Source organism: Protopterus annectens, chromosome 13.part0 (genome assembly GCF_019279795.1).
Source record: "Protopterus annectens isolate FY-2018-M chromosome 13.part0, PAN1.0, whole genome shotgun sequence".
Taxonomy (NCBI): domain Eukaryota; kingdom Metazoa; phylum Chordata; order Ceratodontiformes; family Protopteridae; genus Protopterus; species Protopterus annectens.
In genome coordinates, this window is record NC_056747.1 from 1,362,413,812 (window position 1) to 1,362,430,026 (window position 16,215).

Below are 16,215 nucleotides of genomic sequence, written 5' to 3' on the forward strand. Positions count from 1 at the left end.
CTCACTAGACCAGTACAATGGACCCTTCTGCGTGTATGTTACCAGACACCTGCAGCAACTGGAGAGATCACAGTGGTTTCTCACCAAGAAAATACACAGTCTAAAAACCATGAGTTACATGGATAGACTGAAAGCCCTATCATAGTGCTCTGTATCATATACACTGCTGAGAGGCAACTTGAGCCTGGCCTACAGGGCAGTCCCTGACCCTGCCCTGATGGATATGCTGCACATCCACAAGTCAAATGGCACAAGAGTCACTTGCTCTAGGGATCTTAACCTAGCCTGTGACATTAACAAAACATGCTGGAGAGAAATATATCTGCCAGAGATTGCCACTATTCTGGAATAAACTTCCAGTCCACGTGAAGCAGAGCTCCTCAGTGACCTTATTCAGGAGCAACCTGGACAAATGGATGGGAGACCACAAATTCTCCCAGGGAGTGGCACTCATGTTCCTCATGGACAGGAGAAGTTGGTATTTATCATAGATTTGCTCTGGGAATTACGTCCATCTAACCAAGAACAATTGAGGCAACTCAGGATTACAATGGCTACACTTGTAAGGGCTTTAGGGCTGCTAGCCTATTAATCTCCAATGACTGTATGAACCTATGGATATTTATGTAGAGTGACATTACGTCCATTGTGGCTAAAACAATGGTAGGTGGTAGGTTAAGATAACTTGACACAATGTGAAAAAAATGAGTCATGTCCTGAATGCAGCTGTCCCTCTGATTGACTTGTGATTTCAGACTTTTCTGCACAAACCCAGAAATCCCTTCTGTCAGGGTTCCTTTGCCTGACACTATTGGTCTTCCTGGATTTCCTGGTTTATGGATTTTTGGTACCATGTAGAAATTATTTTGGCCTGGATGAAATATAGGAAGGATTTAATAAGATTCTTCAGTATTTTTGTGTACTGTCGAGTTGGACCCCAGTCAGCTGTCAGAAGCAGGGAGTGTGGGAGAGAGAGTGTGTGAGAGGGTGTGTGTGTGTGTGTGTGTGTGTGTGTGTGTGTGTATGTGTGTGGGTGTGCTGAGAGGTTGGAACTGTTGGAGTGAGGGTATGTATGTGTTTGTGTGCACTGCCTTGAGGTGTGTATGGGAGAGGACTGTGGGAGTGGGAAAGTGTATGTTTTTGTGTGCACACCCTTGAGGTGTGTGGGGGGGTGGGACTGTGGGAATGGGGGTGGGTATGTGTTTGTGCAAACACCCTTGAGGTGTGTGGGGGAGTGGGACTGTGGGAGGGGGGTGGGTATGTGTTTGTGCGCACACCCTTGAGGTGTGTGAGTGGGGGTTGGGACTGTGGGAGTAGGAAAGTGTATGTGTTTGTGCAAACACCCTTGAGGTGTGTGGGGGGGGTGGGACTGTGGGAGTGGAGGTGGGTATGTGTTTGCGTGTACACCCTTGAGGTGTGAAAGGGGGGTTGGGACCATGGGAGTGGGGGTGCATATGTGTTTGTGTGCACACCCTTGAGGTGTGTGTGTGGGGGTTAGGAATGTGGGAGTGGGAATGTGTATGTGCTTGTGCAAACATCCTTGAGGTATGTGGGGGGGTGGGACTGTGGGAGTGGGGGTGTGTGTCTGTGTTTGTGTGCACACCCTTTACGTGTGTGTGTGGGGGATTGGAACACTGGAAGGATGGGTGTCTATGTGTTTGTAAGGGTGTGTATGTGTTTATGCACACACCCTTGAGTGTGTGAACTATAGAATTTTAATTCATGTCAAACAGTCAAGCTCAGACAGAAGGCCAGTGGCATAATGTCTGTATGTCTGTCAGATAAGACAGAAGACCAGTGGCATAACATCTGTATGACTGTATTAGAGAATTTCACGAGAGAAGTAATGTTTATATGTAAGGCAGCTGACATAGTAGATTCCGGTCCACAAGCGCTGAACTGTATACACTTCAGGTTTTAATATTTTTAAATATGGGTGCTTTCAATAGATATGATGAATTGTTATTGATACTGGTTAATGAAGAATGAATATTGTTATTAGACACAGGATAAACATAATATTAGTCTACGTATGATATAGAAAACTGTATGATAAGCTGCTTCTGATTTGACGCAGCATTTTAAATGTACGTGGGTTATTTAATACAATGATGGTGCTTAAACTAAAATGCATTGATAGTCAATAATTAAATTACATATATTTTTTCAGGATATATTGTATATATTACACACATTTCATACATTCAGCATGTCTAATCGTTATTATCAGTATGGAATTGATTTTTAGAATATGAATTTCATCATTACATGAAATTATACTAATATATGAGACTAGTTACTAGTAGAGATGAGTTAAAATGGAACAAGTATTATTGAATGTTGAGTTTATTTAATCTCATTTTATTGTAATTTATTTTATCAATTTATTTAAATTATTTGAAGTTTTTTAAATACATTATAAATCTATGCTGATTAATTTACAAGCATTGCATCAGATAATATTTGAATATTTTACAAGACTAATGTTTGTTTTAAATACCAGAAATGTAAATGTTATTTAGAAACATTTAAATGTTGCAGTCTAGCAAAGAGAGAGAAAAAATGAGATGTGCTTTTTTAAGCCGGCTACAACTGCAAACACTGTTATATATAGTTAATTGATTTAGTATTTAACCACTGAACTGAGTAATTGTTTAATTGTTTAATGATGTTAGATTATTGGAGACATTGCAGGTATATAATGAACTAGGATAGACACTGTTATATCGATCTGAAGAAGCGTGCCAGCAGCACGCGAAAGCGCTTATCCCTGTTTGTTCTACTTTTTGGAATAAAGGAATTTCGTTGAAGAAGGTGTCTCGTGGTGTATCCTGTTTAGTTATTTCTTGTGATCTGTATGACTGTCTGAGCTACATTTAGGTTCATAGGTAGGTACTACGCTATCGGCCCTGGGGTCTATACAAGCCCAGCCAAAAAGGTACCCTGGCTTTTGCCACCCAAGAAAATTATTTTCCTGTGCCACTGTCGAGCAGAGCCACAGAGGTGATCCCCAGGGTAAATTTCCTATTTCCCATCCAATCATCAAGATTTTTCTTGAACACTGCTAATGAGGAGCTTTGTTTGATATAGATAGGTAGTTTATTCCAGAGTATGGGAAGTCTCTGGGACAGGAATCTATCCCTCCGGCATGTTCTGTTTATTGTGGTGACAAGGTTTAGGTCCCTAGAGCGTGTAGCTCCGAGGGATTGGGATTTCTTTAAGTGAAGCATGTCCAACAGCTCTGGGTTTGACATAGCTTTGTATGTTAGGCAGAGATCACCTCTGAGTAGGCGATATGCGATGGAGTAAAGATGGAGTTTTTTGAGACGGTCTGCGTAGGGCATCTGTTTGAGGCCGGTAATCCTCTTTGTGAGGTATTACTGCGGCCTTTCCGGTTGTTGTAGATGTCTTGTGAGGTACATACCAAAAGGGGCATTGCACTCTATAATGGGTCTAATGAGTGATGAGTAGAGGGGAACAATGACCTCTTTTTTCTGGATGAGAAACCTTTTGTGATGAGGTGTCCCATGTAGAAGGATTTCCTGACTACAGTGGCAATGTGATTATCAAAGGGGAGATTACTGTCCACCTGTGTCCCAAGGTCTCTTATCACACTTTCGGTGTTAAGTATACTACTGCCTATGTTGTAGTTCATGGGTACAGAGTTTTTACCAAAGGGGATGACAATGCACTTTTGGGCATTGAGCTTGAGGCCATGGCTTTGACACCAGGCATCTGTCTCAGTGAGGCCCTTTTGTAGGATGTCCACATTGTTAGGAGTTTCGATTATGGCTCCTAGTTTGCAGTCATCTGTGAACTTCATTAGCCAAAGACCTTCTGTGTTAGCCTGTACTTCAGAGAAGTAGATACCAAACAGGAGAGGACCCAGGACTGAACCCTGTGTACTCCACTTGTCACTGGTCTGAAGTCGGATATGGAGTCTGCTACTTTCACAGTGTGGGTTCTGTCAGTGAGCCAGTTGGCAACCCATCTTGTGACATAGGGATTTATACCTAGTTTAGTGAGTTTATCTATAATTCCAGAGTGGGGGATGGTGTCAAAAGCCTTGGCAAGATCTAGATAGGCTGTGTGAACCACCTTACCCTTGTCTACGGCTTTGGTGACTGCTTCAAAGAAGTCTGTCAGGCTTAGGAGACATGATCTGCCTTTTACAAACCCAAACTGGGTGGGATCCAGAGTTTGGAGATTACCAACATCTTTGTTTATAAGTTCCATGATGATACGTTCCATGGCCTTGCAGACCAGGCTCGTCAGGCTAATGGGGTGGTAGTTCCCGGGGTCCGTGGTGGCTCCCCCCTTGTGGAATGGGATAACCATTGCTGTGCACCATTCAGCAGGCACAAAGCCTGAGGTGAGGCTATGATTGAACATGGTACTTAGGTGGGGTGCCAGTTCGTTCTGTAGTTTGTGTAGAAAGCAGCCTGGGATGTTGTCTGGTCCCATGGATGCTGTGTTCTTGGCTTTGGAGAGTGTGTTTTTTACCTGTGAAGCAGTGATTACAGGAACTTTGCATTCTTCCAGTATAGAGATGGGCTCGTTAGGGGGTGAGAGGGGGGTAAAGTTAGCACTGAACCTATCTGCCAGGATGTTGGCAATATCAGTTGGGTCTGTATATTTAGTGCCATTGTGCTGTAACTCAGAGCAGATCTGGGTGTTGCCATTGAGATTCTTGACATAGCTATAGAATGCTTTGTGGTTGTCTTTAGAATCAGTGGTGATTTTGTTTTCGTAACTAGCTTTGGAGGATTTTATCAGGGATCACAGCTTCTTACTGAGGCTGACCAGGCAGCTCCTCCACTCATGAGATTTTACTCTCTTTTGCAAGAGTTTCTTCCTTCTGTTGTACAGTTTGTTTATGGCAGGAGACCACCAGATTGCCTTCCTTTTTTTGGAGGATAGCATCTTGGTTCTGTTTGGGATAGCATGATCCATGCACTCATGTAAGTGCTTATAAAGTGCAATTGTGTAGGATTCAGTAGTCGTAACTGTATTGTCCATCTGCATGGGTGTCATGAAGTTCACCACTTCTGTCTTAAGAAGCATGAAGTTGGCTTTGGAGAAATTTTTTACCATGGTTTCCTTAATGGGGGGTGGAGGCAGGATGTGGATATCTAGGGTAATTAGCTTATGGTCGGATCGGACCAATGAGACGTTGACTTCAGGTGTGGAACACGGTCACTCATATTGGTAATGACTAGATCTAGGATAATGTTGCCCCTGGTGGGGGTGTGGATAAGTTGATCCAGGGCATTGGAGTTTATGAATTCCAGAAAGCGTTGAGCAAAGGAGTTGGTACATGAGTAGTTTTCCCAGTTAATGGTGGGGTAGTTGAAATCACCCATTATTAGGGTGTTTGGTTGAACCCTAATATTTTCCAGTACATCAAGAAAAGAGGAGTGGGAATCCTGGGGCATGGTGGGTGATCTGTAGCAAGCTACAATTTGGATTGCAGTTTTGCCCAGAGTTAGTTGCACTTGGATAACCTCGGCTGCATTATGCTGATCAACTAGCCTGGAGGTGTGGATATCCTTAATGAATATGGACACACCTCTGCCTTTGGTGTTCCGGTCCAGGTTACATGGCCAAAAAGTGTGGTATGAGTTATAGCCTGGTAGTGCAGGGGTGCTCTCTGGAGTCTTGAACCAGGTCTCAGTCACTGCACAGATATCGATGTTCTCCATTTTAAGGAGTGCCTCGAGTGAGTGCATTTTGAGATTTAGACTTCTAGCATTTAGTTGCATCACCTTCAGTTTTTGTTTGCCTGTTCCTGTTACGGTGGTGAATTTGTCATTTGAACCTTGCCTAAAAAAGGCACTATAGGGGCTGCAAGAACCTTAGCCAGTATCCAGAATCCCAGGGGTGACAGGTGCAGGCCATCTCTGGCAAAGCATTGTGGTCTGTCGACCATATCATCCCAGGCAGACAGATACTGGATCCCTTTAGAATGGAACCAGAAGCTTAGCCAATTGTTGAAGTCGGTCATTTTGTCCTTGTACTGTGGCATCATTCTGGGTGATGGCAGAATACTACTCAGGGCTAGGGTAATACCTGCCTGGGCAACAAGATTGGAGAGCTCTTCCATGTCTCTTCTCATGTAGTCCAGGGAGGTACTTCTCAGGTCGTTCACACCAACATGGACAATGACGGTTTGTACTTGTGGAGTGACCTGATTGCGTGTGTTATGTGGCGGATCCTGGCACCCAACAGGCAGCTGACAGTAACCTTCTCCTTGTTTAGCCTGGTGAGTGGGACATCAGTGTGCCTGACTATAGAGTCACCTATGACTAGTGTGTTGGGTACGTTGTTTAGCCTTATTGGTTGTGGTTGAGTGGCACACTGAGTCTGTGGGCTATCTGTCATTTGGGTTGTGTTGGGGGGTGGAGGTTGCTTGCATTTCTGCTTTGGAGGTCTCTGTTGCTTGAGCAGATTATTAATGAGAGCCTCCATAAATGTTTTTGTGTTTCTATGTGAGGATTTTGGTGGTGTAGATTTAGTGAGACTATGTGATGAGTGTGGTGTGGTGCAAGTGTTTACCTTCTCCTCTTTACTGTCAAGTTCAGTCTTGATTGGAGAGAGCTTTACCTCCAGTTTGGCTAGATAAGTGCATCTCTCACAGGCTGTAGTGTCGGGTGGTAGGAGGAGAGGGTTATCTGTGTACATGAGGCAATATCTACATTGCCCCAAGATGCCCAGATTCATCAGATAGACAGGAGAGAACACTGGGAGCTGACTCTTGGACATGCCTGAATAAAAAAAATATTTTCCTCTAGATAAGTGAGGAAAGTGAGTACAAGAGCTGTGTTTCTCTAAGCAAGTGAGGAAAGTAAGTACCCAAACTGTTTTCCTCTAGGTAATGAGGAAGGTTGAGTGCTGTAGTAATTAGTAGGTTATTTAGTGCTTACAAGTTCTGAACAAGTGCTGATCACGAATAAGCAAATTCAAGTGCTAAAAGTAAGAATCTGTATCTGGACTAAACTAGTTACAGGAAAGGGGGAAACAAGTGCAAATGTGGGCTTTTAAATCAGAAAGTTGAGAGAGATGGAAAAACTGCCCAAACAGCCAATAACTACAATTTCTGGGCCAGAACCACTCCTTATGTGGTAGATACAATGTTAGACCAAACAGTTTAAAAAATGCAATTAAATTAAAAATGACTAAAAACAATGCAGAAGGAGTCTATTAGGTAGAATGAGGTAAAGAGATGGGACTGGGGGGAGTGTCCCAGATCAAATCTACAGTGGGGGTGGGCAACTGCAAAAACCTCCAAATTTAAACAACACAGGAATAGGGAGGGGTAAGTATGGCAAAACCAACAGCTTCAGCAGAGATCTGAAAAACTATACAGTGAAGCAAAAATAACAGTGCACAACTCTGAAGTCAGCCAGCAATGATATAAAATTAGTCAAACAACAATTACCAGTACACAACTCTGAAGTGCCAGAAAAATATAATCAGCTCTGTATATCTCCAGATTGTTTGAAGAGCACACTTTCAGGACACAGGAAGGCTCCAGCAATGATATGCAGATCTGAGTAATTAATGCTGACGTTGCAGCATACTTCTCTTTACTTATGGTTCTGTTTTGCTTTGTTGAAAAAGAAAGCAAGACTGGAAACACGCCAATACAAAAGAAAGGTTTATTTCAATGTCAAATGCCTATTACAGCGCGAGCATGTGCACACACACACACACACACACACACACATGCAAACACAGTTATGTGTGTGTGTGTGTGTGTGTGTTAACATACAGCTTTATTTATTTATTTATTTATTTATTTATTTATTTATTTATTTAGTTGTTTATTTTCCTTTTTGTTAATCAGGTTGGTGGCTCATTCTGGGACATTACTTAGCTCCGATCTGCCATTATGCATTACATTATCTACAGTAAGGTAGTTACAACAACAATCACGAAAGCTGCTACATGAGTAAACAAGGCAATGGTCCTAGCATTAGTATAAATGAACATAAAAATGAACATTTCTATAAGATTACAGAAATATGATTGCTTCTTCAAATCTATCATTTCTAGCTACTAATAATGTATTATACTATGCTGTTAAATACAGAGACAACACAGTGCAATCCATCTATGTGTGTACGTATGCAGAACTACACATACACACACACACACACACACACATATATATATATATATATATATATATATATATACATATATATACATATATATATATATATATAGTTCCCCTGCATCCAAACATACATTTGTTCGACTAATGCAGGGGTGTGATTTAATGTTGACTGCATGGAGCGATACAAATAGGTGAGGTTGGGGAGGTGACAGTATGCGTGTGGCAGAGCGGGTAAGCTGTGCCAGCCTTTCGCAGGTGTGTGTGTGTGTGTGTGTGTGTGTGTGTGTGTGTGTGTGTGTGTGTGTGTGTGTGTGTGTGTGTGTGTGTGTGTGTGTGTGTGTGTGTGTGTGTGTGTGTGTGTGTGTGTGACTTAGGGTTAGGACTGGGGGTTAGTGAAAGATGGGTGTTATGTCTGCGTGTGAGTTTGTGTATTTTAGGGTAAGGATAAGGTTTAGGTTAGGGGATAGTTGCAGTGTTGTTTGTGTATGCTTGTAAATGTTTGTGTGTCTGAATCTGTCTTGTGTAGTGGCAGTATTATAGGAAGGTTATAATGAAATTAAGGTGTAGGGAAGGGGCAGCTTTAGGGTTAGGGTTAACACCCATTACTCTGCCCCCTGCCCTCTTACCGTAACCCGACACCTTAATGTCATTAAAACCTTCCTGTAACACTACCATTGTTCAGACAAATTTGAGGCTAATATTATGGGGGTTTTAATTTTTATATCAGAAAAGGAAATAGTTTTCCACTCTCAATTTTATTGTTTTCATTTTTTTCACTACTGTATATGATCAAACTTATTTTGTTGGTGTTTTACATTTGACATTAAGGCAGTTAGGTCATACACAGTAGACCCATACATATATATATATATATATATATATATATATATATATATATATATATATATGTGTGTGTGTGTGTGTGTGTGTGTGTAAAAACAAAGCACCAAAACCACCACAGCAATAGGCATAAAACAAATACTTTAATAAATCAAAATAAGTTCATGTTCTCTTAAAAAGTGTCTCTTAACCAATCACATATAAATGGAAATAAGTCATATTTTTTTCGAAAACTGTACTGGTTGATCAAAAACTACAGCCAGTCATGACATTTACATGCTAAAAAGGCTATGCTTTCTTCATTGGTCACTATAAAAATCAAATGGCCAATAAAAAACATACTGGCACTTGCAATTCATTGGTGGTAGTATAAAAGCATAGACCAATCACATGTGAAATGTAAATAAATCACAGTTTTTGTAAAGCTCTATTGGTTGATATATACAGACACAGAGAGGTGTAGCCAAGAAGTATGTACAAGGTAAAACATTTTTTAGCTGCTGCCTGAAAAAGTAGATGAGAGCAGGTTTATATATATATATATATATATATATATATATATATATATATATATATATATATATATATATATATAGATCGTACAAGTACAATCCAACTATGTATGCATGCTTGTTGTGCTGCTAAAGTCACTGCATGAATACAGCACAAACTGTGAAAATGCAAGCTACACAGCAAGGATTTCAGTTAAAATCATTTGTCGATGTACTAAATGTAAAACTGTGAACAAGCGAAGCAATAGTCATGTCGTAACAATATAGCTGTTCCAATACTGTTAAATAAAATGATAAGGTGTGTTCTGTACTAAACAGTTCTGTTACTTTAAGAACAACATGTATAACAAATGTTAACAATGTCAGGTACAAGTATAACTCTGATTTATTACAGACACTGTTTGCAGACTGTTATCTCAAGAGATAATTGGTTAACGAAAGTACATAATAGCTCATATAAGAAGTAAAACATATATTTTATTTCATAAACCACTACTGTCATGTATCAGTGATGAATGAACTGTTCTTGTAAACTGTGGGAGTCATGGTAATGTGGTCTGCAGTAAACCATTGTGAGGTGTGAACTCCTGGAATATATCATCAACTGGAAGAGCAGTGAGGCACAGAGGAGGAAGACTTTTTATGATAGAGACCCACTCCACATTGCCTAGCTACTGTAAAACAGGGCACTTAACAACTCTTAAACAATTAGTTAAATACTGTCTTTAAAGTAGGTGTACTATAGTGCTACTGCCAAAAACTGCCTTGTATAAGTTTTATAAAACACTCATTCACCTTATTGTATGTAGATTCCATTTCATGGCTGAACTTCTGACAAGTCTCTGTTATAACCTTATGAATGATTTTTAATAGATGTTTGGCACATTGTCATAACAACATTGTATATGTAGCCATGAAAGGTAGCACAGTGGCACAGTGGATAATGTTGCCTCACAGCAAGAGGTTCCTGGTTTGATTCTCACCTGGGGTTTGTGCAGAGTCTGCATGTCCTCAATGTGTTTGCTTGGGTTTCCTCTGGGTGCTTCAGATTCTTCCCACATTCCAAAGACATGCACTAGGTGGACTGGACACTCTAAATTGGCCATAGCTGTGAATGTGGTGTGGAAGAACTACAATGGAACAGCTAGCCACCCAGCTGTGTAAACTTTGGCTCTAGATGATTGTCACTTTTGAAGTGACACCCTGACCCGATATGTAAAAATGAGAAAACGGGTTTGTCGATGGATGTATGGATGAATGGAAGGAACCATGAAACCTTTGTCCCTGGACCTCTGTTAAAAAGGGGTTTTAACTCCCAGTTGGACTTTCCTGGTAAATAAATTACCAATAGGCAATGTATGTTAAAATCCTACCATTCCACCTGTAATGTGCTGGTCTTTGTTCTACTAACGATTCCTTTAGCACTGCTCTGTCTTTCCGCTCTCCCCATATGCCTTGCAGATCCACTCTCAACTCTGCCTTTCTCCTATTGCACTGTACACAGTAGGAGGAGTTTCAATGCACCCCTTACCCACAATACTGCTGATAAGCTAATCTTAATTCATTTGCAGAATCCGTTTCACAGTGAAAACACATTTTTACTGATCTGCATCTCCTACCTGCTGCCATTGCACATCGGTCAGAACAGGATTTGCACACATACTGACTGCCACTCCTGCTCTGTGTCTGCTGGTCAGAACAGGATTAAGTGTGGACATGCACACATACTGACTACCACTCCTGCTCTGTGTCTACCGGTCAGAACAGGATTAAGTGGGACATGCACACATACTGACTGCCACTCCTGCTCTGTGTCTGCTGGTCAGAACAGGATTAACTGTGGACAACATGCACACATACTGACTGCCACTCCTGCTCTGTGTCTGCCGGTCAGAAAAGGATGAAGTGTGGACATGCACACATACTGACTGCCACTCCTGCTCTGTGTCTGCCGGTCAGAACAGGATTAAGTGTGGACATGCACACATACTGACTGCCACTCCTGCTCTGTGTCTGCCAGTCAGAACAGGATTAAGTGTGGACAGCACACATACTGACAGCCACTTCTGCTCTGTGTCTGCTGGTCAGAACAGGATTAAGTGTGGACATGCACACATACTGACAGCCACTTCTGCTCTGTGTCTGCTGGTCAGAACAGGATTAAGTGTGGACATGCACACATACTGACTGCCACTCCTGCTCTGTGTCTGATGGTCAGAACAGGATTAAGTGTGGACATCCACACATACTGACTGCCACTCCTGCTCTGTGTCTGCCAGTCAGAACAGGATTAAATGTGGACATGCACATATACTGACTGCCACTCCTGCTCTGTGTCTGCCGGTCAAAACAGGATTAAGTGTGGGAGGAGGAGACAACCCTCTCCTCCTCCCACAAAACACAAATACATGCGAGAGATGCAACTATATGGCCAAACTGGAGGCTGAGCTCTCTCAACATAGGACTGGCAAGACCAGACAGGAGGAGAAGGTAACCACACACACTATAGACCCAGTCTCACATAATACCATCACAACCTCAAATCATACACATAAACACACAAAGACATACTCGGAGGCTCTGATCAAAAATCTACCAAAACAGCAGAGGCCACCAAAGCAGACACCCAAACAACTACCACCTCAGAACACAACACCTGCATCACATAGACCACACAGTCAGTGTGTCAAGCAGTCACAGCCCTTAAGGCCAAACACTATGCCAGACACACTAGTCATTGGTGACTCCATAGTCAGGCACACTGATGTCCCGCTCACCAGACTGAGTAAGGAGAAGGTCACAGTAAGCTGCCTGTCGGGTGCTAGAATCCGCCACATAACGCATGCACTCAGGTCTCTCAACAGCAGGTACAAGTACGACTCAATCATTGTCCACGCTGGTGTAAATGACCTGAGACGTACCTCCCTGGACTACATGAAAAAAGACATAGAGGAGCTCTCTGATTATGTAGCCCAGGCAGGTATGACCCTGACCTTGAGCAGTATCCTACCTTCACCAAGAATGATGCCACAATACAGAGATAAGATGATCAGTTTTAACAATTGGCTTAAACTCTGGTGTCATTCAAAGGGGATCCAATGTCTGTCTGCCTGGGATGACATGCTGGACAAGCCACGCTGCTTCAAGGGACGGCTTGCACTTGTCACCCTGGGATTCCGGATTTTGGCAAAGGCTCTTGCCACCCCCATAGTGCCTTTTTTAGGCAAGGCTCAAATTCTAATCCTACCACCCTAGAACAAAACAAAGAAAAAAAACTAAGGGTAATGCTGCTCAATGCCAGAAGTCTCAACCTCAAGATGCACGCACTTGAGGCCCTTCTCAGTATGGAGAACATCGATGTCTGTGCTGTGACAGAAACCTGGTTCAAGGCTCCTGAGAGCACCCCAGCACTATCAGGTTTTACCTCATATCATGCGTTCCAGCCACAAAACCCAGACAATACCAAGAAAGGAGGAGGGGTATCCATATTCATCAAGGACACCCACACCTCGAGATTGGTGGCATCGCACGATGCATCGGAAACCATCCAGGTGCAATTAACCATAGGCAAGACTGCTATGCAAATTGTAGCATGTTACAGGCCACCCTCGCAAACGCAGGAACCTCACATGGCCTTCCTGAAAACACTGGAGGGGATAAATGTATCTCCGAACACCATCATACTAGGTGACTTCAACTACCCTAATATAGACTGGGAACACTACTCAAGCCCAAACACTCTAGCCCAAAAGTTCCTGGAATTCATAAACTCAAATGCCATGGAACAACTAGTCACCATCCCCACAAGAGGAGAGAACATACTTGATCTCATCATCACAAACATGGGAGCACAATGTTCAACGCCAGAAGTATACCCCTCACTGGTGAGATCTGATCACAAACTAATCTCGCTGGAGGTCCTCATCCCGCCCCACCGAAATGAAAAAGACCACAGTAAAGAACTTCGAAGCCGTCTTCACACATCTAAAGACTACTGTGGTGTCCTTTAAGGCCCTGAGCCGGCGGTTAACATTACTCAAACCGCTGAATCACTTACAAATGCCTTCTACCAGCACCTGCAGGGCTGCATGGATCAGGTAATCCCAAGCAAAACAAAGACTCTTTGTACCAAAGGCAAGCGTCCAGTCTGGTGGACCCCAGCCATAAACAAACTCTACAATAAAAGGAGAAAGCTACTACAAGATAGAGCAAAATCCTTAAAAGGTAAGACACCGCTGATCACTATAAGTAAAAATCTAAGAGCTCTCATAAAATCATCCAAAGCTAATTTTGAGAAAAAAATAGCTAAGGACTCTAAAGACAACCATAAAGCATTCTTTAGCTATGTCAGAAACCTAGGAGGAAACTCCCAGACATGCTCAGAATTAGTTCAAAATGATGTGAAGATTACTGATCCTACAGACATTGCCAACATACTGGCTGACAGGTTCAGTGCAAACTTCTCCCCACCCTCCCTGCCTAAAGATGAGATATCTATACCAAATGATTGTAGCCCCCCAAACATCTCCAACGCTCAGGTGAGAACTGCTCTCTCCAAGGCAAAGAACACAGCATCCATGGGACCTGATGGTGTCCCCGGCTGTGTGCTCCATGAACTCAATGAGGAATTAAACCCACAGTTAGGACAGCTGTTTAATCTTAGTCTCACCTCCGGATACATTACCCAGGAGTGGCGCAGCCACTGTGGTCCCACTCCACAAAGGCGGTGCCTCCACCGACCCTGGAAATTACCATCCCATTAGCTTGACTAGCCTGATCTGCAAAGCCATGGAAAGGATCATAATGGATCTCATAAATAAAGACATAGGGAATTTGCAGACTTTGGATCCAACCCAGTTTGGCTTTGTCAAAGGCAGATCATGCCTTTTAAACTTGGTTGACTTTTTTGAAACAGTCACCAAGGCCATTGACGAGGGAAAGGCAGTCCATACAGCCTACCTAGACCTGGCAAAGGCTTTCGATACAATACCCCACTCGGGTATCATTGAAAAACTCATCAACTTAAATGTAAACCCATACATTACAAGATGGGTTGCAAACTGGCTGTGTGACAGAACCCACAGGGTCAGAGTTGCTGGCGCCATGTCAGACTCTAAGCCTGTCACAAGTGGTGTCCCACAGGGCTCAGTCCTGGGCCCACTCTTGTTTGGCATCTACTTTTCTGAAGTACAAGCAAACACAGGAGGGTTATGGCTGACAAAGTTCGCAGATGACTGCAAACTGGGCGCCGTAGTTGAAAACACATCCGACACAGATATCCTTCAGAAGGGTCTCACAGATACGGATAACTGGTGCCAGAGCCATGGCCTCAAGTTAAATGCCAAGAAATGCATAGTCATATCCTTCGGGAAAAATAAGGTTACCCCTAGCTACCATATAGGTGGCAATCCCCTGAACACAGAAGAAGTTATTAGGGACCTGGGAACCCAGGTTGACAGTAGCCTTTCATTCGACACTCATATTGCTAAAGTAGTTAGGAAGACCTTCTGCATTGCCCACCTTATCATGAAGGGATTCACATCTAGATCAAGGGAGGTCATAGTCTCCCTATACTCATCACTCATCAGACCAATGATCGAGTACAATGCCCCATTCGGAATGTATCTGACCCGACACTTGCAGCAGCTGGAGAGGCCACAAAAGTTCCTCACCAAAAGGATAAAGGGTCTCAAAAATCTGTCTTATGCTGCACGACTGAAAGAACTCCAGTTATATTCAGTTGCGTACCGCTTACTCAGAGGTGACCTATGCCTGACATACAAGGCCATGTCAAACCCAGATTTGATGAATATGCTTCATCTCAAAAAATCTAGATCCCTCAGAGCCACAAGGGCAGGTGACTTAAACCTCGACACAGTTATTAATAGGACGTGCTGGAGGGATAGATTCATCACCCAAAGACTCCCTATGCTGTGGAACAAAATCCCGGTTTATGTGAGGCAGAGCACCTCGCTGGCCTTGTTCAAGAGGAATCTTGACCAATGGATGGGAGATCGCAGATACACCCCAGGGGTTACCTCAGTGTCACTGCTCGACAGAGGCACAGCTAAATAATGGGCATAGTTTCTCCAAACTAAGGGGTGGCGTAAGCCACAAAACTATGGCTAGGCTTATAAATGCCCTTGGGCAGATAGCCTAGTATGAACCTATGAACCTATGAACATGCACACATAATGACTGCCACTCCTGCTCTGTGTCTGCCGTCAGAACAGGATTAAGGGTGGACATGCACACATACTGACTGCCACCCCTGCTCTGTGTCTTCCGGTCAGAAAAGGATTAATTGTGGACATCCACACATACTGACTTGCCCACTCATGCTCTGTGTCTGCCGGTCAGATCGGGATTAAGTGTGGACATGCACACATACTGACTGCCACTCCCGCTCTGTGTCTGCTGGTCAGAAAAGGATTAATTGCGGACATCCACACATACTGACTTGCCCACTCCTGCTCTGTGTCTGCCAGTCAGATCGGGATTAAGTGTGGACATGCGCACATACTGACTGCCACTCCTGCTCTGTGTCTGCTGGTCAGAACAGGATTAAGTGTGGACATGCACACATACTGACTGCCACTCCTGCTCTGTGTCTGCTGGTCAGAACAGGATTAAGTGTAGACATGCACAAATACTGACTGCCACACCTGCTCTGTGTCTGCCGGTCAGAACAGGATTAAGTGTGGACATGCACACATACTGACTGCAACCCCTGATCTGTGTCTG